Below are 24,643 nucleotides of genomic sequence, written 5' to 3'. Positions count from 1 at the left end.
TCTCTCAGACTGTGCCATGTCTCGTTCAGCCTGTGCCATGTCTCGTTCAGACTGTGCCATGTCTCTCAGACTGTGCCATGTCTCTCTCAGACTGAGTCGTGTCTATCAGACTGTGCCATGTCTCTCACAGGCTGTGCCATGTCTCTCTCAGACTGTGCCATGTCTCCCTCTGACTGTATTCTGTCTCTCTCAGACTGTGTCGTGTCTATCAGACTGTGCCATGTCTCTTTCAGGCTGTGCCATGTCTCTCTCAGACTGTGCCATGTCTCTCTCTGACTGTGTTATGTCTCTCTCAGACTGTGTCGTGTCTATCAGACTGTGCCATGTCCCTCTCAGACTGTGCATTGTCTCTCTCAGGCTGTGCCATGTCTCTCTCAGACTGTGCCATGTCTCTCTCTGACTGCATTATGTCTCTCTCAGACTGTGCCATGTCTCTCTCAGACTGTGCCATTTCCCTCAGACTGTGCCATGTCTCTCAGACTGTGCCATGTCTCTCTCAGACTGTGCCATGTCTCTCTCAGACTGTGCCATGTCTCTCAGACTGTGCCATGTCTCTCTCAGACTGTGCCATGTCCCTCTCAGGCTGTGCCATGTCTCTCAGACTGTGCCATGTCCCTCTCAGGCTGTGCCATGTCCCTCTCAGGCTGTGCCATGTCTCTCAGGCTGTGCCATGTCCCTCTCAGGCTGTGCCATGTCTCTCAGACTGTGCCATGTCCCTCTCAGACTGTGCCATGTCTCTCAGACTGTGCCATGTCTCTCAGGCTGTGCCATGTCCCTCTCAGGCTGTGCCATGTCTCTCAGACTGTGCCATGTCCCTCTCAGGCTGTGCCATGTCTCTCTCAGACTGTGCCATGTCCCTCTCAGGCTGTGCCATGTTCCTCTCAGGCTGTGCCATGTCTCTCAGACTGTGCCATGTCCCACTAGACTGTGCCATGTCCCTCTAGACTGTGCCATGTCCCTCTCAGGCTGTGCCATGTCTCTCAGACTGTGCCATGTCTCTCTCAGACTGTGCCATGTCCCTCTCAGGCTGTGCCATGTCTCTCTCAGGCTGTGCCATGTCTCTCTCAGACTGTGCCATGTCCCACTAGACTGTGCCATGTCCCTCTAGACTGTGCCATGTCCCTCTCAGGCTGTGCCATGTCTCTCAGACTGTGCTATGTCTCTCTCAGACTGTGCCATGTCCCTCTCAGACTGTGCCATGTCTCTCAGACTGTGCCATGTCTCTCTCAGACTGTGCCATGTCCCTCTAGACTGTGCCATGTCCCTCTCAGGCTGTGCCATGTCTCTCAGACTGTGCCATGTCTCTCTCAGACTGTGCCATGTCCCTCTCAGGCTGTGCCATGTCTCTCAGACTGTGCCATGTCCCTCTCAGCATGTGCCATGCCTCTCTCAGACTGTGCCATGTCCCTCTCAGGCTGTGCCATGTCTCTCAGGCTGTGCCATGTCCCTCTCAGGCTGTGCCATGCCTCTCTCAGACTGTGCCATGTCTCTGTCAGACTGTGCCATGTCCCTCTCAGGCTGTGCCATGTCTCTCAGGCTGTGCCATGTCCCTCTCAGGCTGTGCCATGTCTCTCTCAGGCTGTGTCATGTCCCTCTCGACTGTGGCATGTCTCTCAGGCCGTGCCATGTCCCTCTAGACTGTGCCATGTCCCTCTAGACTGTGCCATGTCCCTCTAGACTGTGCCATGTCCCTCTCAGGCTGTGCCATGTTCCTCTCAGGCTGTTCCATGTCTCTCTCAGACTGTGCCATGTCCCTCTCAGGCTGTGCCATGTCACTCAGACTGTGCCATGTCTCGTTCAGCCTGTGCCATGTCTCGTTCAGACTGTGCCATGTCTCTCAGACTGTGCCATGTCTCTCTCAGACTGAGTCGTGTCTATCAGACTGTGCCATGTCTCTCACAGGCTGTGCCATGTCTCTCTCAGACTGTGCCATGTCTCCCTCTGACTTTATTATGTCTCTCTCAGACTGTGTCGTGTCTATCAGACTGTGCCATGTCTCTTTAAGGCTGTGCCATGTCTCTCTCAGACTGTGCCATGTCTCTCTCTCTGACTGTGTTATGTCTCTCTCAGACTGTGTCGTGTCTATCAGACTGTGCCATGTCCCTCTCAGACTGTGCATTGTCTCTCTCAGGCTGTGCCATGTCTCTCTCAGACTGTGCCATGTCTCTCTCTGACTGCATTATGTCTCTCTCAGACTGTGCCATGTCTCTCTCAGACTGTGCCATGTCCCTCAGACTGTGCCATGTCTCTCAGACTGTGCCATGTCTCTCTCAGACTGTGCCATGTCTCTCTCAGACTGTGCCATGTCTCTCAGACTGTGCCATGTCACTCTCAGACTGTGCCATGTCCCTCTCAGGCGATGCCATGTCTCTCAGACTGTGCCATGTCCCTCTCAGGCTGTGCCATGTCCCTCTCAGGCTGTGCCATGTCTCTCAGGCTGTGCCATGTCCCTCTCAGGCTGTGCCATGTCTCTCAGACTGTGCCATGTCCCTCTCAGACTGTGCCATGTCTCTCAGACTGTGCCATGTCTCTCAGGCTGTGCCATGTCCCTCTCAGGCTGTGCCATGTCTCTCAGACTGTGCCATGTCCCTCTCAGGCTGTGCCATGTCTCTCTCAGACTGTGCCATGTCCCTCTCAGGCTGTGCCATGTTCCTCTCAGGCTGTGCCATGTCTCTCAGACTGTGCCATGTCTCTCTCAGACTGTGCCATGTCCCTCTCAGGCTGTGCCATGTCTCTCTCAGGCTGTGCCATGTCTCTCTCAGACTGTGCCATGTCTCTCTCAGAATGTGCCATGTCTCTCTCAGGCTGTGCCATCTCTCTATCAGGCTGTGCCATGTCTCTCTCAGACTGTGCCATGTCTCTCTCAGAATGTGTCATGTCCCTCTGAGACTGTGCCATGTCCCTCTCAGACTGTGCCATGTCCCTACAGACTGTGCCATGTCTCTCTCAGACTGTGCCATGTCCCTCTCAGGCTGTGCCATGTCTCTCAGGCTGTGCCATCTTTCTATCAGGCTGTGCCATGTCTCTCTCAGACTGTGCCATGTCTCTCTCAGAATGTGCCATGTCCCTCTGAGACTGTGCCATGTCCCTCTCAGACTGTGCCATGTCCCTCTAAACTGTGCCATGTCTCTCTCAGGTTGTGTCATGTCTCTCAGACTGTGCCATGTCTCTCTCAGAATGTGCCATGTCTCTCTCAGACTGTGCCGTGTCCCTCTCAGACTGTGCCATGTCTCTCTGAGACTGTGCCATGTCTCTGTCAGACTGTGCCATGTCTCTCTCAGACTGTGCCATGTCTCTCTCAGACTGTGCCATGTCCCTCTCAGACTGTTCCATCTCAAAGAACAAAGAACAAAGAAATGTACAGCACAGGAACAGGCCCTTCGGCCCTCCAAGCCCGTGCCGACCATACTGCCCGACTAAACTACAATCTTCTACACTTCCTGGGTCCGTATCCTTCTATTCCCATCCTATTCATATATTTGTCAAGATGCCCCTTAAATGTCCCTATCGTCCCTGCCTCCACTACCTCCTCCGGTAGTGAGTTCCAGGCACCCACTACCCTCTGCGTAAAAAACTTGCCTCGTACATCTACTCTAAACTTTGCCCCTCTCACCTTAAACCTATGCCCCCTAGTAATTGACCCCTCTACCCTGGGGAAAAGCCTCTGACTATCCACTCTGTCTATGCCCCTCATAATTTTGTATACCTCTATCAGGTCGCCCCTCAACCTCCTTCGTTCCAGTGAGAACAAACCGAGTTTATTCAATCGCTCCTCATAGCTTATGCCCTCCATACCAGGCAACATTCTGGTAAATCTCTTCTGCACCCTCTCTAAAGCCTCCACATCCTTCTGGTAGTGTGGCGACCAGAATTGAACACTATACTCCAAGTAGACTCCCTCTAGACTGTGCCATGTCTCTCTCAGACTGTGCCATGTCCCTCTCAGACTGTGCCATGTCCCTCTCAGACTGTGCCATGTCTCTCTCAGAATGTGCCATGTCTCTCTCAGACTGTTCCATGTCCCTCTAGACTGTGCCGTGTCCCTCTCAGACTGTGCCGTGTCCCTCTCAGACTGTGCCATGTCTCTCTCAGACTGTGCCATGTCCCTCTCAGACTGTGCCATGTCCCTCTAGACTGTGCCATGTCTCTCTCAGACTGTGCCTTGTCCCTCTCAGACTGTTCCATGTCCCTCTCAGGCTGTGCCATGTCCCTCTCAGACTGTGCCAAGTCCCTCTTAGACTCTGAAATGTCTCGTTCAGACTGTGCCATGTCCTTCTCAGACTGTGCCATGTCTCAGACTGTGCCATGTCTCGCTTACACGGTGCCATGTCCCTCTAGACTGTGCCATGTCTCTCTCAGACTGTGCCATGTCCCTCTCAGTCTGTGCCATGTCTCTCAGACTGTGCCATGTCTCTCTCAGACTGTGCCATGCCCCTTTCAGACTGTGCCATGTCCCTCTAGACTGTGCCATATATCTCTGAGACTGTGCCCTGTCTCTCTCAGACTGTGCTATGTCCCACTCAGGCTGTGCCATGTCTCTCAGACTGTGCCATGTGTCACAGACTGTGCCATCCCCCTTTCAGACTGTGCCATGTCCCTCTAGACTGTGCCATATATCTCTAGACTGTGCCATGTCTCTCTCAGACTGTGCCATGTCTATCAGACTGTGCCATGTCTCTCTCAGACTGTGCCATGTGTCTCTCAGACTGTGCCATGTCTCTCAGACTGTGCCATGTCTCATTCATCCTGTGCCATGTCTCGTTCAGACTGTGCCATGTCTCTCAGACTGTGCCATGTCTCTCTCAGACTGAGTCGTGTCTATCAGACTGTGCCATGTCTCTCACAGGCTGTGCCATATCTCTCTCAGACTGTGCCATGTCTCCCTCTGACTTTGTTATGTCTCTCTCAGACTGTGTCGTGTCTATCAGACTGTGCCATGTCTCTTTCAGGCTGTGCCATGTCTCTCTCAGACTGTGCCATGTCTCTCTCTGACTGTGTTATGTCTCTCTCAGACTGTGTCGTGTCTATCAGACTGTGCCATGTCCCTCTCAGACTGTGCATTGTCTCTCTCAGGCTGTGCCATGTCTCTCTCAGACTGTGCCATGTCTCTCTCTGACTGCATTATGTCTCTCTCAGACTGTGCCATGTCTCTCTCAGACTGTGCCATGTCCCTCAGACTGTGCCATGTCTCTCAGACTGTGCCATGTCTCTCTCAGACTGTGCCATGTCTCTCTCAGACTGTGCCATGTCTCTCAGACTGTGCCATGTCTCTCTCAGACTGTGCCATGTCCCTCTCAGGCTGTGCCATGTCTCTCAGACTGTGCCATGTCCCTCTCAGGCTGTGCCATGTCCCTCTCAGGCTGTGCCATGTCTCTCAGGCTGTGCCATGTCCCTCTCAGGCTGTGCCATGTCTCTCAGACTGCGCCATGTCCCTCTCAGACTGTGCCATGTTTCTCAGACTGTGCCATGTCTCTCAGGCTGTGCCATGTCCCTCTCAGGCTGTGCCATGTCTCTCAGACTGTGCCATGTCCCTCTCAGGCTGTGCCATGTCTCTCTCAGACTGTGCCATGTCCCTCTCAGGCTGTGCCATGTTCCTCTCAGGCTGTGCCACGTCTCTCAGACTGTGCCATGTCCCACTAGACTGTGCCGTGTCCCTCTAGACTGTGCCATGTCCCTCTCAGGCTGTGCCATGTCTCTCAGACTGTGCCATGTCTCTCTCAGACTGTGCCATGTCCCTCTCAGGCTGTGCCATGTCTCTCTCAGGCTGTGCCATGTCTCTCTCAGACTGTGCCATGTCCCACTAGACTGTGCCATGTCCCTCTAGACTGTGCCATGTCCCTCTCAGGCTGTGCCATGCTTCTCAGACTGTGCTATGTCTCTCTCAGACTGTGCCATGTCTCTCAGACTGTGCCATGTCTCCCTCAGACTGTGCCATGTCCCTCTCAGGCTGTGCCATGTCTCTCAGACTGTGCCATGTCCCTCTCAGCATGTGCCATGCCTCTCTCAGACTGTGCCATGTCCCTCTCAGGCTGTGCCATGTCTCTCAGGCTGTGCCATGTCCCTCTCAGGCTGTGCCATGCCTCTCTCAGACTGTGCCATGTCTCTCTCAGACTGTGCCATGTCCCTCTCAGGCTGTGCCATGTCTCTCAGGCTGTGCCATGTCCCTCTCAGGCTGTGCCATGTCTCTCTCAGGCTGTGTCATGTCCCTCTCGACTGTGCCATGTCTCTCAGGCCGTGCCATGTCCCTCTAGACTGTGCCATGTCCCTCTAGACTGTGCCATGTCCCTCTCAGGCTGTGCCATGTTCCTCTCAGGCTGTTCCATGTCTCTCTCAGACTGTGCCATGGCCCTCTCAGGCTGTGCCATGTCTCTCAGACTGTGCCATGTCTCTCAGACTGTGCCATGTCCCTCTCAGGCTGTGCCATGTCTCTCTCAGACTGTGCCATGTCCTTCTCAGGCTGTGCCATGTCTCTCTCAGGCTGTGCCATGTCCCTCTCGACTGTGCCATGTCCCACTAGACTGTGCCATGTCCCTCTAGACTGTGCCATGTCCCTCTAGACTGTGCCATGTCCCTCTCAGGCTGTGCCATGTTCCTCTCAGGCTGTGCCATGTCTCTCAGACTGTGCCATGTCCCTCTAGACTGTGCCATGTCCCTCTCGACTGTGCCATGTCCCTCTCAGGCTGTGCCATGTCTCTCAGACTGTGCCATGTCCCTCTCAGGCAGTGCCATGTCTCTCAGGCTGTGCCATCTCTCTCTCTGAATGTGCCATGTCCCTCTGAGACTGTGCCATGTCTCTCTCAGACTGTGCCATGTCTCTCTCAGACTGTGCTATGTCCCTCTGAGACTGTGCCATGTCTCTCTCAGGCTGTGCCATGTGTCTCTCAGACTGTGCCATGTCTCTCAGACTGTGCCATGTCTCGTTCAGACTGTGCCATGTCTCGTTCAGACTGTGCCATGTCTCTCAGACTGTGCCATGTCTCGTTCAGACTGTGCCATGTCTCTCACAGGCTGTGCCATGTCTCTCTCAGACAGTGCCATGTCTCCCTCTGACTGTGTTATGTCTCTCTGAGACTGTGCCATGTCTCTCTCAGACTGTGCCATGTCTCTCTCTGACTGCGTTATGTCTCTCTCAGACTGTGCCATGTCTCTCTCAGACTGTGCCATGTCCCTCTCATACTGTGCCATGTCTCTCAGACTGTGCCATGTCCCTCTCAGGCTTTGCCATGTCTCTCAGACTGTGCCATGGCTCTCAGGCTGTGCCATGTCCCTCTCAGGCTGTGCCATGTCTCTCAGACTGTGCCATGTCTCCCTCAGACTGTGCGATGACTCTCTCAGACTGTGCATGTCCCTCTCAGGCTGTGCCATGTCTCTCTCAGACTGTGCCATGTCCCTCTCAGGCTGTGCCATGTTCCTCTCAGGCTGTGCCATGTCTCTCAGACTGTGCCATGTCCCACTAGACTGTGCCATGTCGCTCTAGACTGTGCCATGTCCCTCTAGACTGTGCCATGTCCCTCTCAGGCTGTGCCATGTCTCTCAGACTGTGCCATGTCACTCTCAGATTGTGCCATGTCCCACTCAGGCTGTGCCATGTCCCTCTCAGGCTGTGCCATGTCTCTCAGACTGTGCCATGTCCCACTAAACTGTGCCATGTCCCTCTAGACTGTGCCATGTCCCTCTCAGGCTGTGCCATATCTCTCAGACAGTGCCATGTCCCTCGAGACTGTGCCATGTCCCTCTCAGGCTGTGCCATGTCTCTCAGACTGTGCCATGTCTCTCTCAGACTGTGCCATGTCCCTCTCAGGCTGTGCCATGTCTCTCAGGCTGTGCCATCTCTCTATCAGGCTGTGCCATGTCTCTCTCAGACTGTGCCATGTCTCACTCAGAATGTGCCATGTCCCTCTGAGACTGTGCCATGTCTATCTCAGGCTGTGCCATGTCTCTCTCAGACTGTGTCATGTCCCTCTAAGACTGTGCCATGTCCCTCGCAGACTGTGCCATGTCCCTACAGACTGTGCCATGTCTCTCTCAGACTGTGCCATGTCCCTCTCAGGCTGTGCCATGTCTCTCAGGCTGTGCCATCTTTCTATCAGGCTGTGCCATGTCTCTCTCAGACTGTGCCATGTCTCTCTCAGAATGTGCCATGTCCCTCTGAGACTGTGCCATGTCCCTCTCAGACTGTGCCATGTCCCTCTAGACTGTGCCATGTCTCTCTCAGTCTGTGTCATGTCTCTCAGATTGTGCCATGTCTCTCTCAGAATGTGCCATGTCTCAGACTGTGCCGTGTCCCTCTCAGACTGTGCCATGTCTCTCTGAGACTGTACCATGTCTCTCTCAAACTGTGCCATGTCTCTCTCAGACTGTGCCATGTCTCTCTCAGACTGTGCCATGTCCCTCTCAGACTGTTCCATCTCCCTCTAGACTGTGCCATGTCTCTCTCAGACTGTGCCATGTCCCTCTCAGACTGTGCCATGTCCCTCTCAGAATGTGCCATGTCTCTCTCAGACTGTGCCATGTCCCTCTGGACTGTGCCGTGTCCCTCTCAGACTGTGCCATGTCTCTCTCAGACTGTGCCGTGTCCCTCTCAGACTGTGCCATGTCTCTCTCAGACTGTGCCATGTCCCTCTCAGACTGTGCCATGTCCCTCTAGACTGTGCCATGTCTCTCTCAGACTGTGCCTTGTCCCTCTCAGACTGTGCCATGTCTATCAGACTGTGCCATGTCTCTCTCAGACTGTGCCATGTGTCTCTCAGACTGTGCCATGTCTCTCAGACTGTGCCATGTCTCTCTCAGACTGTGCCATGTCTCTCAGACAGTGCCATGTCACTCTCAGACTGTGCCATGTCTCTCAGACTGTGCCATGTCCCTCTCAGACTGTGCCATGTCCCTCTCAGACTGTGCCATGTCTCTCTGAGACTGTGCCATGTCTCTCTCAGACTGTGCCATGTCCCTCTCAGACTGTGCTATGTCTCTCTCAGACTGTGCCATATATCTCTAGACTGTGCCATGTCCCTCTCAGGCTGTGCCATGTCTTTCAGACTGTGCCATGTCTCTCTCAGACTGTGCCATGCCCCTTTCAGACTGTGCCATGTCCCTCTAGACTGTGCCATATATCTCTGAGACTGTGCCATGTCTCTCTCAGACTGTGCTATGTCCCTCTCAGGCTGTGCCATGTCTCTCAGACTGTGCCATGTGTCACAGACTGTGCCATCCCCCTTTCAGACTGTGCCATGTCCCTCTAGACTGTGCCATATATCTCTAGACTGTGCCATGTCTCTCTCAGACTGTGCCATGTCTATCAGACTGTGCCATGTCTCTCTCAGACTGTGCCATGTGTCTCTCAGACTGTGCCATGTCTCTCAGACTGTGCCATGTCTCGTTCAGCCTGTGCCATGTCTCGTTCAGACTGTGCCATGTCTCTCAGACTGTGCCATGTCTCTCTCAGACTGAGTCGTGTCTATCAGACTGTGCCATGTCTCTCACAGGCTGTGCCATGTCTCTCTCAGACTGTGCCATGTCTCCCTCTGACTGTATTATGTCTCTCTCAGACTGTGTCGTGTCTATCAGACTGTGCCATGTCTCTTTCAGGCTGTGCCATGTCTCACTCAGACTGTGCCATGTCTCTCTCTGACTGTGTTATGTCTCTCTCAGACTGTGTTGTGTCTATCAGACTGTGCCATGTCCCTCTCAGACTGTGCATTGTCTCTCTCAGGCTGTGCCATGTCTCTCTCAGACTGTGCCATGTCTCTCTCTGACTGCATTATGTCTCTCTCAGACTGTGCCATGTCTCTCTCAGACTGTGCCATGTCCCTCAGACTGTGCCATGTCTCTCAGACTGTGCCATGTCTCTCTCAGACTGTGCCATGTCTCTCTCAGACTGTGCCATGTCTCTCAGACTGTGCCATGTCTCTCTCAGACTGTGCCATGTCCCTCTCAGGCTGTGCCATGTCTCTCAGACTGTGCCATGTCCCTCTCAGGCTGTGTCATGTCCCTCTCAGGCTGTGCCATGTCTCTCAGGCTGTGCCATGTCCCTCTCAGGCTGTGCCATGTCTCTCAGACTGTGCCATGTCCCTCTCAGACTGTGCCATGTCTCTCAGACTGTGCCATGTCTCTCAGGCTGTGCCATGTCCCTCTCAGGCTGTGCCATGTCTCTCAGACTGTGCCATGTCCCTCTCAGGCTGTGTCATGTCCCTCTCAGGCTGTGCCATGTCTCTCAGGCTGTGCCATGTCCCTCTCAGGCTGTGCCATGTCTCTCAGACTGTGCCATGTCCCTCTCAGACTGTGCCATGTCTCTCAGACTGTGCCATGTCTCTCAGGCTGTGCCATGTCCCTCTCAGGCTGTGCCATGTCTCTCTCAGACTGTGCCATGTCCCTCTCAGGCTGTGCCATGTTCCTCTCAGGCTGTGCCATGTCTCTCAGACTGTGCCATGTCCCACTAGACTGTGCCATGTCCCTCTAGACTGTGCCATGTCCCTCTCAGGCTGTGCCATGTCCCTCTCAGACTGTGCCATGTCTCTCTCAGACTGTGCCATGTCCCTCTCAGGCTGTGCCATGTCTCTCTCAGGCTGTGCCATGTCTCTCTCAGACTGTGCCATGTCCCACTAGACTGTGCCATGGCCCTCTAGACTGTGCCATGTCCCTCTCAGACTGTTCCATCTCCCTCTAGACTGTGCCATGTCTCTCTCAGACTGTGCCATGTCCCTCTCAGACTGTGCCATGTCCCTCTCAGACTGTGCCATGTCTCTCTCAGAATGTGCCATGTCTCTCTCAGACTGTTCCATGTCCCTCTAGACTGTGCCGTGTCCCTCTCAGACTGTGCCGTGTCCCTCTCAGACTGTGCCATGTCTCTCTCAGACTGTGCCATGTCCCTCTCAGACTGTGCCATGTCCCTCTAGACTGTGCCATGTCTCTCTCAGACTGTGCCTTGTCCCTCTCAGACTGTTCCATGTCCCTCTCAGGCTGTGCCAAGTCCCTCTTAGACTCTGAAATGTCTCGTTCAGACTGTGCCATGTCCTTCTCAGACTGTGCCATGTCTCAGACTGTGCCATGTCTCGCTTACACGGTGCCATGTCCCTCTAGACTGTGCCGTGTCCCTCTCAGACTGTGCCGTGTCCCTCTCAGACTGTGCCATGTCTCTCTCAGACTGTGCCATGTCCTTCTCAGACTGTGCCATGTCTCTCTCAGACTGTGCCATGTCTCTCAGACAGTGCCATGTCACTCTCAGACAGTGCCATGTCACTCTCAGACAGTGCCATGTCTCTCTCAGACTGTGCCATGTCTCTCTCTGACTGTGCCATGTCTCTCTCAGACTGTGCCATGTCTCTCTCAGACTGTGCCATGTCTCTCACAGACTGTGCCATGTCTCTCAGACAGTGCCATGTCACTCTCAGACTGTGCCATGTCTCTCAGACTGTGCCATGTCCCTCTCAGACTGTGCCATGTCCCTCTCAGACTGTGCCATGTCTCTCTGAGACTGTGCCATGTCTCTCTCAGACTGTGCCATGTCCCTCTCAGACTGTGCCATGTCCCTCTCAGACTGTGCCATGTCTCTCTGAGACTGTGCCATGTCTCTCTCAGACTGTGCCATGTCCCTCTCAGACTGTGCTATGTCTCTCTCAGACTGTGCCATATATCTCTAGACTGTGCCATGTCCCTCTCAGTCTGTGCCATGTCTCTCAGACTGTGCCATGTCTCTCTCAGACTGTGCCATGCCCCTTTCAGACTGTGCCATGTCCCTCTAGACTGTGCCATATATCTCTGAGACTGTGCCATGTCTCTCTCAGACTGTGCTATGTCCCACTCAGGCTGTGCCATGTCTCTCAGACTGTGCCATGTGTCACAGACTGTGCCATCCCCCTTTCAGACTGTGCCATGTCCCTCTAGACTGTGCCATATATCTCTAGACTGTGCCATGTCTCTCTCAGACTGTGCCATGTCTATCAGACTGTGCCATGTCTCTCTCAGACTGTGCCATGTGTCTCTCAGACTGTGTTATGTCTCTCTCAGACTGTGTCGTGTCTATCAGACTGTGCCATGTCCCTCTCAGACTGTGCATTGTCTCTCTCAGGCTGTGCCATGTCCCTCTCAGACTGTGCCATGTCTCTCTCTGACTGCATTATGTCTCTCTCAGACTGTGCCATGTCTCTCTCAGACTGTGCCATGTCCCTCAGACTGTGCCATGTCTCTCAGACTGTGCCATGTCTCTCTCAGACTGTGCCATGTCTCTCTCAGACTGTGCCATGTCTCTCAGACTGTGCCATGTCTCTCTCAGACTGTGCCATGTCCCTCTCAGGCTGTGCCATGTCTCTCAGACTGTGCCATGTCCCTCTCAGGCTGTGTCATGTCCCTCTCAGGCTGTGCCATGTCTCTCAGGCTGTGCCATGTCCCTCTCAGGCTGTGCCATGTCTCTCAGACTGTGCCATGTCCCTCTCAGACTGTGCCATGTCTCTCAGACTGTGCCATGTCTCTCAGGCTGTGCCATGTCCCTCTCAGGCTGTGCCATGTCTCTCAGACTGTGCCATGTCCCTCTCAGGCTGTGTCATGTCCCTCTCAGGCTGTGCCATGTCTCTCAGGCTGTGCCATGTCCCTCTCAGGCTGTGCCATGTCTCTCAGACTGTGCCATCTCCCTCTCAGACTGTGCCATGTCTCTCAGACTGTGCCATGTCTCTCAGGCTGTGCCATGTCCCTCTCAGGCTGTGCCATGTCTCTCTCAGACTGTGCCATGTCCCTCTCAGGCTGTGCCATGTTCCTCTCAGGCTGTGCCATGTCTCTCAGACTGTGCCATGTCCCACTAGACTGTGCCATGTCCCTCTAGACTGTGCCATGTCCCTCTCAGGCTGTGCCATGTCCCTCTCAGACTGTGCCATGTCTCTCTCAGACTGTGCCATGTCCCTCTCAGGCTGTGCCATGTCTCTCTCAGGCTGTGCCATGTCTCTCTCAGACTGTGCCATGTCCCACTAGACTGTGCCATGGCCCTCTAGACTGTGCCATGTCCCTCTCAGACTGTTCCATCTCCCTCTAGACTGTGCCATGTCTCTCTCAGACTGTGCCATGTCCCTCTCAGACTGTGCCATGTCCCTCTCAGACTGTGCCATGTCTCTCTCAGAATGTGCCATGTCTCTCTCAGACTGTTCCATGTCCCTCTAGACTGTGCCGTGTCCCTCTCAGACTGTGCCGTGTCCCTCTCAGACTGTGCCATGTCTCTCTCAGACTGTGCCATGTCCCTCTCAGACTGTGCCATGTCCCTCTAGACTGTGCCATGTCTCTCTCAGACTGTGCCTTGTCCCTCTCCGACTGTTCCATGTCCCTCTCAGGCTGTGCCAAGTCCCTCTTAGACTCTGAAATGTCTCGTTCAGACTGTGCCATGTCCTTCTCAGACTGTGCCATGTCTCAGACTGTGCCATGTCTCGCTTACACGGTGCCATGTCCCTCTAGACTGTGCCGTGTCCCTCTCAGACTGTGCCGTGTCCCTCTCAGACTGTGCCATGTCTCTCTCAGACTGTGCCATGTCCTTCTCAGACTGTGCCATGTCTCTCTCAGACTGTGCCATGTCTCTCAGACAGTGCCATGTCACTCTCAGACAGTGCCATGTCACTCTCAGACAGTGCCATGTCTCTCTCAGACTGTGCCATGTCTCTCTCTGACTGTGCCATGTCTCTCTCAGACTGTGCCATGTCTCTCTCAGACTGTGCCATGTCTCTCTCAGACTGTGCCATGTCTCTCAGACAGTGCCATGTCACTCTCAGACTGTGCCATGTCTCTCAGACTGTGCCATGTCCCTCTCAGACTGTGCCATGTCCCTCTCAGACTGTGCCATGTCTCTCTGAGACTGTGCCATGTCTCTCTCAGACTGTGCCATGTCCCTCTCAGACTGTGCCATGTCCCTCTCAGACTGTGCCATGTCTCTCTGAGACTGTGCCATGTCTCTCTCAGACTGTGCCATGTCCCTCTCAGACTGTGCTATGTCTCTCTCAGACTGTGCCATATATCTCTAGACTGTGCCATGTCCCTCTCAGTCTGTGCCATGTCTCTCAGACTGTGCCATGTCTCTCTCAGACTGTGCCATGCCCCTTTCAGACTGTGCCATGTCCCTCTAGACTGTGCCATATATCTCTGAGACTGTGCCATGTCTCTCTCAGACTGTGCTATGTCCCACTCAGGCTGTGCCATGTCTCTCAGACTGTGCCATGTGTCACAGACTGTGCCATCCCCCTTTCAGACTGTGCCATGTCCCTCTAGACTGTGCCATATATCTCTAGACTGTGCCATGTCTCTCTCAGACTGTGCCATGTCTATCAGACTGTGCCATGTCTCTCTCAGACTGTGCCATGTGTCTCTCAGACTGTGCCATGTCTCTCAGACTGTGCCATGTCTCGTTCAGCCTGTGCCATGTCTCGTTCAGACTGTGCCATGTCTCTCAGACTGTGCCATGTCTCTCTCAGACTGAGTCGTGTCTATCAGACTGTGCCATGTCTCTCACAGGCTGTGCCATATCTCTCTCAGACTGTGCCATGTCTCCCTCTGACTGTATTATGTCTCTCTCAGACTGTGTCGTGTCTATCAGACTGTGCCATGTCTCTTTCAGGCTGTGCCATGTCTCTCTCAGACTGTGCCATGTCTCTCTCTGACTGTGTTATGTCTCTCTCAGACTGTGTCGTGTCTATCAGACTGTGCCATGTCCCTCTCAGACTGTGCATTGTCTCTCTCAGGCTGTGCCATGTCTCTCTCAGACTGTGCCATGTCTCTCTCTGACTGCATTATGTCTCTCTCAGACTGTGCCATGTCTCTCTCAGACTGTGCCATGTCCCTCAGACTGTGCCATGTCTCTCAGACTGTGCCATGTCTCTCTCAGACTGTGCCATGTCTCTCTCAGACTGTGCCATGTCTCTCAGACTGTGCCATGTCTCTCTCAGACTGTGCCATGTCCCTCTCAGGCTGTGCCATGTCTCTCAGACTGTGCCATGTCCCTCTCAGGCTGTGCCATGTCCCTCTCAGACTGTGCCATGTCTCTCAAGCTGTGCCATGTCCCTCTCAGGCTGTGCCATGTCTCTCAGACTGCGCCATGTCCCTCTCAGACTGTGCCATGTTTCTCAGACTGTGCCATGTCTCTCAGGCTGTGCCATGTCCCTCTCAGGCTGTGCCATGTCTCTCAGACTGTGCCATGTCCCTCTCAGGCTGTGCCATGTCTCTCTCAGACTGTGCCATGTCCCTCTCAGGCTGTGCCATGTTCCTCTCAGGCTGTGCCACGTCTCTCAGACTGTGCCATGTCCCACTAGACTGTGCCGTGTCCCTCTAGACTGTGCCATGTCCCTCTCAGGCTGTGCCATGTCTCTCAGACTGTGCCATGTCTCTCTCAGACTGTGCCATGTCCCTCTCAGGCTGTGCCATGTCTCTCTCAGGCTGTGCCATGTCTCTCTCAGACTGTGCCATGTCCCACTAGACTGTGCCATGTCCCTCTAGACTGTGCCATGTCCCTCTCAGGCTGTGCCATGCTTCTCAGACTGTGCTATGTCTCTCTCAGACTGTGCCATGTCCCTCTCAGACTGTGCCATGTCCCTCTCAGACTGTGCCATGTCTCTCAGACTGTGCCATGTCTCTCTCAGACTGTGCCATGTCCCTCTAGACTGTGCCATGTCCCTCTCAGGCTGTGCCATGTCTCTCAGACTGTGCCATGTCTCCCTCAGACTGTGCCATGTCCCTCTCAGGCTGTGCCATGTCTCTCAGACTGTGCCATGTCCCTCTCAGCATGTGCCATGCCTCTCTCAGACTGTGCCATGTCCCTCTCAGGCTGTGCCATGTCTCTCAGGCTGTGCCATGTCCCTCTCAGGCTGTGCCATGCCTCTCTCAGACTGTGCCATGTCTCTCTCAGACTGTGCCATGTCCCTCTCAGGCTGTGCCATGTCTCTCAGGCTGTGCCATGTCCCTCTCAGGCTGTGCCATGTCTCTCTCAGGCTGTGTCATGTCCCTCTCGACTGTGCCATGTCTCTCAGGCCGTGCCATGTCCCTCTAGACTGTGCCATGTCCCTCTAGACTGTGCCATGTCCCTCTAGACTGTGCCATGTCCCTCTCAGGCTGTGCCATGTTCCTCTCAGGCTGTTCCATGTCTCTCTCAGACTGTGCCATGGCCCTCTCAGGCTGTGCCATGTCTCTCAGACTGTGCCATGTCTCTCAGACTGTGCCATGTCCCTCTCAGGCTGTGCCATGTCTCTCTCAGACTGTGCCATGTCCCTCTCAGGCTGTGCCATGTCTCTCTCAGGCTGTGCCATGTCCCTCTCGACTGTGCCATGTCCCACTAGACTGTGCCATGTCCCTCTAGACTGTGCCATGTCCCTCTAGACTGTGCCATGTCCCTCTCAGGCTGTGCCATGTTCCTCTCAGGCTGTGCCATGTCTCTCAGACTGTGCCATGTCCCTCTAGACTGTGCCATGTCCCTCTCGACTGTGCCATGTCCCTCTCAGGCTGTGCCATGTCTCTCAGACTGTGCCATGTCCCTCTCAGGCAGTGCCATGTCTCTCAGGCTGTGCCATCTCTCTCTCTGAATGTGCCATGTCCCTCTGAGACTGTGCCATGTCTCTCTCAGACTGTGCCATGTCTCTCTCAGACTGTGCCATGTCCCTCTGAGACTGTGCCATGTCTCTCTCAGGCTGTGCCATGTGTCTCTCAGACTGTGCCATGTCTCTCAGACTGTGCCATGTCTCGTTCAGACTGTGCCATGTCTCGTTCAGACTGTGCCATGTCTCTCAGACTGTGCCATGTCTCGTTCAGACTGTGCCATGTCTCTTACAGGCTGTGCCATGTCTCTCTCAGACAGTGCCATGTCTCCCTCTGACTGTGTTATGTCTCTCTGAGACTGTGCCATGTCTCTCTCAGACTGTGCCATGTCTCTCTCTGACTGCGTTATGTCTCTCTCAGACTGTGCCATGTCTCTCTCAGACTGTGCCATGTCCCTCTCATACTGTGCCATGTCTCTCAGACTGTGCCATGTCCCTCTCAGGCTTTGCCATGTCTCTCAGACTGTGCCATGGCTCTCAGGCTGTGCCATGTCCCTCTCAGGCTGTGCCATGTCTCTCAGACTGTGCCATGTCTCTCTCAGACTGTGCGATGACTCTCTCAGACTGTGCATGTCCCTCTCAGGCTGTGCCATGTCTCTCTCAGACTGTGCCATGTCCCTCTCAGGCTGTGCCATGTTCCTCTCAGGCTGTGCCATGTCTCTCAGACTGTGCCATGTCCCACTAGACTGTGCCATGTCGCTCTAGACTGTGCCATGTCCCTCTAGACTGTGCCATATCCCTCTCAGGCTGTGCCATGTCTCTCAGACTGTGCCATGTCACTCTCAGACTGTGCCATGTCCCACTCAGGCTGTGCCATGTCCCTCTCAGGCTGTGCCATGTCTCTCAGACTGTGCCATGTCCCACTAAACTGTGCCATGTCCCTCTAGACTGTGCCATGTCCCTCTCAGGCTGTGCCATATCTCTCAGACAGTGCCATGTCCCTCGAGACTGTGCCATGTCCCTCTCAGGCTGTGCCATGTCTCTCAGACTGTGCCATGTCTCTCTCAGATTGTGCCATGTCCCTCTCAGGCTGTGCCATGTCTCTCAGGCTGTGCCATCTCTCTATCAGGCTGTGCCATGTCTCTCTCAGACTGTGCCATGTCTCACTCAGAATGTGCCATGTCCCTCTGAGACTGTGCCATGTCTATCTCAGGCTGTGCCATGTCTCTCTCAGACTGTGTCATGTCCCTCTAAGACTGTGCCATGTCCCTCGCAGACTGTGCCATGTCCCTACAGACTGTGCCATGTCTCTCTCAGACTGTGCCATGTCCCTCTCAGGCTGTGCCATGTCTCTCAGGCTGTGCCATCTTTCTATCAGGCTGTGCCATGTCTCTCTCAGACTGTGCCATGTCTCTCTCAGAATGTGCCATGTCCCTCTGAGACTGTGCCATGTCCCTCTCAGACTGTGCCATGTCCCTCTAGACTGTGTCATGTCTCTCTCAGTCTGTGTCATGTCTCTCAGATTGTGCCATGTCTCTCTCAGAATGTGCCATGTCTCAGACTGTGCCGTGTCCCTCTCAGACTGTGCCATGTCTCTCTGAGACTGTACCATGTCTCTCTCAAACTGTGCCATGTCTCTCTCAGACTGTGCCATGTCTCTCTCAGACTGTGCCATGTCCCTCTCAGACTGTTCCATCTCCCTCTAGACTGTGCCATGTCTCTCTCAGACTGTGCCATGTCCCTCTCAGACTGTGCCATGTCCCTCTCAGAATGTGCCATGTCTCTCTCAGACTGTGCCATGTCCCTCTGGACTGTGCCGTGTCCCTCTCAGACTGTGCCATGTCTCTCTCAGACTGTGCCGTGTCCCTCTCAGACTGTGCCATGTCTCTCTCAGACTGTGCCATGTCCCTCTCAGACTGTGCCATGTCCCTCTAGACTGTGCCATGTCTCTCTCAGACTGTGCCTTGTCCCTCTCAGACTGTGCCATGTCTATCAGACTGTGCCATGTCTCTCTCAGACTGTGCCATGTGTCTCTCAGACTGTGCCATGTCTCTCAGACTCTGCCATGTCTCTTTCAGCCTGTGCCATGTCTCGTTCAGACTGTGCCATGTCTCTCAGACTGTGCCATGTCTCTCTCAGACTGTGCCATGTCTCTCAGACAGTGCCATGTCACTCTCAGACTGTGCCATGTCTCTCAGACTGTGCCATGTCCCTCTCAGACTGTGCCATGTCCCTCTCAGACTGTGCCAGGTCTCTCTGAGACTGTGCCATGTCTCTCTCAGACTGTGCCATGTCCCTCTCAGACTGTGCTATGTCTCTCTCAGACTGTGCCATATATCTCTAGACTGTGCCATGTCCCTCTCAGGCTGTGCCATGTCTCTCAGACTGTGCCATGTCTCTCTCAGACTGTGCCATGCCCCTTTCAGACTGTGCCATGTCCCTCTAGACTGTGCCATATATCTCTGAGACTGTGCCATGTCTCTCTCAGACTGTGCTATGTCCCTCTCAGGCTGTGCCATGTCTCTCAGACTGTGCCATGTGTCACAGACTGTGCCATCCCCCTTTCAGACTGTGCCATGTCCCTCTAGACTGTGCCATATATCTCTAGACTGTGCCATGTCTCTCTCAGACTGTGCCATGTCTATCAGACTGTGCCATGTCTCTCTCAGACTGTGCCATGTGTCTCTCAGACTGTGCCATGTCTCTCAGACTGTGCCATGTCTCGTTCAGCCTGTGCCATGTCTCGTTCAGACTGTGCCATGTCTCTCAGACTGTGCCATGTCTCTCTCAGACTGAGTCGTGTCTATCAGACTGTGCCATGTCTCTCACAGGCTGTGCCATGTCTCTCTCAGACTGTGCCATGTCTCCCTCTGACTGTATTATGTCTCTCTCAGACTGTGTTGTGTCTATCAGACTGTGCCATGTCTCTTTCAGGCTGTGCCATGTCTCACTCAGACTGTGCCATGTCTCTCTCTGACTGTGTTATGTCTCTCTCAGACTGTGTCGTGTCTATCAGACTGTGCCATGTCCCTCTCAGACTGTGCATTGTCTCTCTCAGGCTGTGCCATGTCTCTCTCAGACTGTGCCATGTCTCTCTCTGACTGCATTATGTCTCTCTCAGACTGTGCCATGTCTCTCTCAGACTGTGCCATGTCCCTCAGACTGTGCCATGTCTCTCAGACTGTGCCATGTCTCTCTCAGACTGTGCCATGTCTCTCTCAGACTGTGCCATGTCTCTCAGACTGTGCCATGTCTCTCTCAGACTGTGCCATGTCCCTCTCAGGCTGTGCCATGTCTCTCAGACTGTGCCATGTCCCTCTCAGGCTGTGTCATGTCCCTCTCAGGCTGTGCCATGTCTCCCAGGCTGTGCCATGTCCCTCTCAGGCTGTGCCATGTCTCTCAGAGTGTGCCATGTCCCTCTCAGACTGTGCCATGTCTCTCAGACTGTGCCATGTCTCTCAGGCTGTGCCATGTCCCTCTCAGGCTGTGCCATGTCTCTCAGACTGTGCCATGTCCCTCTCAGGCTGTGTCATGTCCCTCTCAGGCTGTGCCATGTCTCTCAGGCTGTGCCATGTCCCTCTCAGGCTGTGCCATGTCTCTCAGACTGTGCCATGTCCCTCTCAGACTGTGCCATGTCTCTCAGACTGTGCCATGTCTCTCAGGCTGTGCCATGTCCCTCTCAGGCTGTGCCATGTCTCTCTCAGACTGTGCCATGTCCCTCTCAGGCTGTGCCATGTTCCTCTCAGGCTGTGCCATGTCTCTCAGACTGTGCCATGTCCCACTAGACTGTGCCATGTCCCTCTAGACTGTGCCATGTCCCTCTCAGGCTGTGCCATGTCCCTCTCAGACTGTGCCATGTCTCTCTCAGACTGTGCCATGTCCCTCTCAGGCTGTGCCATGTCTCTCTCAGGCTGTGCCATGTCTCTCTCAGACTGTGCCATGTCCCACTAGACTGTGCCATGTCCCTCTAGACTGTGCCATGTCCCTCTCAGGCTGTGCCATGTCTCTCAGACTGTGCTATGTCTCTCCCAGACTGTGCCATGTCCCTCTCAGACTGTGCCATGTCTCTCAGACTGCGCCATGTCTCTCTCAGACTGTGCCATGTCCCTCTAGACTGTGCCATGTCCCTCTCAGGCTGTGCCATGTCTCTCAGACTGTGCCATGTCTCTCTCAGACTGTGCCATGTCCCTCTCAGGCTGTGCCATGTCTCTCAGACTGTGCCATGTCCCTCTCAGCATGTGCCATGCCTCTCTCAGACTGTGCCATGTCCCTCTCAGGCTGTGCCATGTCTCTCAGGCTGTGCCATGTCCCTCTCAGGCTGTGCCATGCCTCTCTCAGACTGTGCCAATCTCTCTCAGACTGTGCCATGTCCCTCTCAGGCTGTGCCATGTCTCTCAGGCTGTGCCATGTCCCTCTCAGGCTGTGCCATGTCTCTCTCAGGCTGTGTCATGTCCCTCTCGACTGTGCCATGTCTCTCAGGCCGTGCCATGTCCCTCTAGACTGTGCCATGTCCCTCTAGACTGTGCCATGTCCCTCTCGACTGTGCCATGTCCCTCTCAGGCTGTGCCATGTTCCTCTCAGGCTGTTCCATGTCTCTCTCAGACTGTGCCATGTCCCTCTCAGGCTGTGCCATGTCTCTCAGACTGTGCCATGTCTCTCAGACTGTGCCATGTCCCTCTCAGGCTGTGCCATGTCTCTCTCAGACTGTGCCATGTCCCTCTCAGGCTGTGCCATGTCTCTCTCAGGCTGTGCCATGTCCCTCTCGACTGTGCCATGTCCCACTAGACTGTGCCATGTCCCTCTAGACTGTGCCATGTCCCTCTAGACTGTGCCATGTCCCTCTCAGGCTGTGCCATGTTCCTCTCAGGCTGTGCCATGTCTCTCAGACTGTGCCATGCCCCTCTAGACTGTGCCATGTCCCTCTCGACTGTGCCATGTCCCTCTCAGGCTCTGCCATGTCTCTCAGACTGTGCCATGTCCCTCTCAGGCAGTGCCATGTCTCTCAGGCTGTGCCATCTCTCTCTCTGAATGTGCCATGTCCCTCTGAGACTGTGCCATGTCTCTCTCAGACTGTGCCATGTCTCTCTCAGACTGTGCCATGTCCCTCTGAGACTGTGCCATGTCTCTCTCAGGCTGTGCCATGTGTCTCTCAGACTGTGCCATGTCTCTCAGACTGTGCCATGTCTCGTTCAGACTGTGCCATGTCTCGTTCAGACTGTGCCATGTCTCTCAGACTGTGCCATGTCTCGTTCAGACTGTGCCATGTCTCTCTCAGACAGTGCCATGTCTCCCTCTGACTGTGTTATGTCTCTCTGAGACTGTGCCATGTCTCTCTCAGACTGTGCCATGTCTCTCTCTGACTGCGTTATGTCTCTCTCAGACTGTGCCATGTCTCTCTCAGACTGTGCCATGTCCCTCTCATACTGTGCCATGTCTCTCAGACTGTGCCATGTCCCTCTCAGGCTGTGCCATGTCTCTCAGACTGTGCCATGGCTCTCAGGCTGTGCCATGTCCCTCTCAGGCTGTGCCATGTCTCTCAGACTGTGCCATGTCTCTCTCAGACTGTGCGATGACTCTCTCAGACTGTGCATGTCCCTCTCAGGCTGTGCCATGTCTCTCTCAGACTGTGCCATGTCCCTCTCAGGCTGTGCCATGTTCCTCTCAGGCTGTGCCATGTCTCTCAGACTGTGCCATGTCCCACTAGACTGTGCCATGTCGCTCTAGACTGTGCCATGTCCCTCTAGACTGTGCCATGTCCCTCTCAGGCTGTGCCATGTCTCTCAGATTGTGCCATGTCACTCTCAGACTGTGCCATGTCCCACTCAGGCTGTGCCATGTCCCTCTCAGGCTGTGCCATGTCTCTCAGACTGTGCCATGTCCCACTAAACTGTGCCATGTCCCTCTAGACTGTGCCATGTCCCTCTCAGGCTGTGCCATATCTCTCAGACAGTGCCATGTCCCTCGAGACTGTGCCATGTCCCTCTCAGGCTGTGCCATGTCTCTCAGACTGTGCCATGTCTCTCTCAGACTGTGCCATGTCCCTCTCAGGCTGTGCCATGTCTCTCAGGCTGTGCCATCTCTCTATCAGGCTGTGCCATGTCTCTCTCAGACTGTGCCATGTCTCTCTCAGAATGTGCCATGTCCCTCTGAGACTGTGCCATGTCTATCTCAGGCTGTGCCATGTCTCTCTCAGACTGTGTCATGTCCCTCTAAGACTGTGCCATGTCCCTCGCAGACTGTGCCATGTCCCTACAGACTGTGCCATGTCTCTCTCAGACTGTGCCATGTCCCTCTCAGGCTGTGCCATGTCTCTCAGGCTGTGCCATCTTTCTATCAGGCTGTGCCATCTCTCTCTCAGACTGTGCCATGTCTCTCTCAGAATGTGCCATGTCCCTCTGAGACTGTGCCATGTCCCTCTCAGACTGTGCCATGTCCCTCTAGACAGTGCCATGTCTCTCTCAGTCTGTGTCATGTCTCTCAGATTGTGCCATGTCTCTCTCAGAATGTGCCATGTCTCTCTCAGACTGTGCCGTGTCCCTCTCAGACTGTGCCATGTCTCTCTGAGACTGTACCATGTCTCTCTCAAACTGTGCCATGTCTCTCTCAGACTGTGCCATGTCTCTCTCAGACTGTGCCATGTCCCTCTCAGACTGTTCCATCTCCCTCTAGACTGTGCCATGTCTCTCTCAGACTGTGCCATGTCCCTCTCAGACTGTGCCATGTCCCTCTCAGACTGTGCCATGTCTCTCTCAGAATGTGCCATGTCTCTCTCAGACTGTGCCATGTCCCTCTGGACTGTGCCGTGTCCCTCTCAGACTGTGCCATGTCTCTCTCAGACTGTGCCGTGTCCCTCTCAGACTGTGCCATGTCTCTCTCAGACTGTGCCATGTCCCTCTCAGACTGTGCCATGTCCCTCTAGACTGTGCCATGTCTCTCTCAGACTGTGCCTTGTCCCTCTCAGACTGTGCCATGTCTATCAGACTGTGCCATGTCTCTCTCAGACTGTGCCATGTGTCTCTCAGACTGTGCCATGTCTCTCAGACTGTGCCATGTCTCGTTCAGCCTGTGCCATGTCTCGTTCAGACTGTGCCATGTCTCTCAGACTGTGCCATGTCTCTCTCAGACTGAGTCGTGTCTATCAGACTGTGCCATGTCTCTCACAGGCTGTGCCATGTCTCTCTCAGACTGTGCCATGTCTCCCTCTGACTGTATTATGTCTCTCTCAGACTGTGTCGTGTCTATCAGACTGTGCCATGTCTCTTTCAGGCTGTGCCATGTCTCTCTCAGACTGTGCCATGTCTCTCTCAGACTGTGTTATGTCTCCCTCAGACTGTGTCGTGTCTATCAGACTGTGCCTTGTCCCTCTCAGAATGTGCATTGTCTCTCTCAGGCTGTGCCATGTCTCTCTCAGACTGTGCCATGTCTCTCTCTGACTGGATTATGTCTCTCTCAGACTGTGCCATGTCTCTCTCAGACTGTGCCATGTCCCTCAGACTGTGCCATGTCTCTCAGACTGTGCCATGTCTCTCTCAGACTGTGCCATGTCTCTCTCAGACTGGGCCATGTCTCTCAGACTCTGCCATGTCTCTCTCAGACTGTGCCATGTCCCTCTCAGGCTGTGCCATGTCTCTCAGACTGTGCCATGTCCCTCTCAGGCTGTGCCATGTCCCTCTCAGGCTGTGCCATGTCTCACAGGCTGTGCCATGTCCCTCTCAGGCTGTGCCATGTCTCTCAGACTGTGCCATGTCCCTCTCAGACTGTGCCATGTCTCTCAGACTGTGCCATGTCTCTCAGGCTGTGCCATGTCCCTCTCAGGCTGTGCCATGTCTCTCAGACTGTGCCATGTCCCTCTCAGGCTGTGCCATGTCTCTCTCAGACTGTGCCATGTCCCTCTCAGGCTGTGCCATGTTCCTCTCAGGCTGTGCCATGTCTCTCAGACTGTGCCATGTCCCACTAGACTGTGCCATGTCCCTCTAGACTGTGCCATGTCCCTCTCAGGCTGTTCCATGTCTCTCAGACTGTGCCATGTCGCTCTCAGACTGTGGCATGTCCCTCTCAGGCTGTGCCATGTCTCTCTCAGGCTGTGCCATGTCTCTCTCAGACTGTGCCATGTCCCACTAGACTGTGCCATGTCCCTCTAGACTGTGCCATGTCCC

Source organism: Scyliorhinus torazame, chromosome 3 (genome assembly GCF_047496885.1).
Source record: "Scyliorhinus torazame isolate Kashiwa2021f chromosome 3, sScyTor2.1, whole genome shotgun sequence".
NCBI lineage: Eukaryota > Metazoa > Chordata > Chondrichthyes > Carcharhiniformes > Scyliorhinidae > Scyliorhinus > Scyliorhinus torazame.
This window is presented reverse-complemented; position numbering follows the sequence as displayed.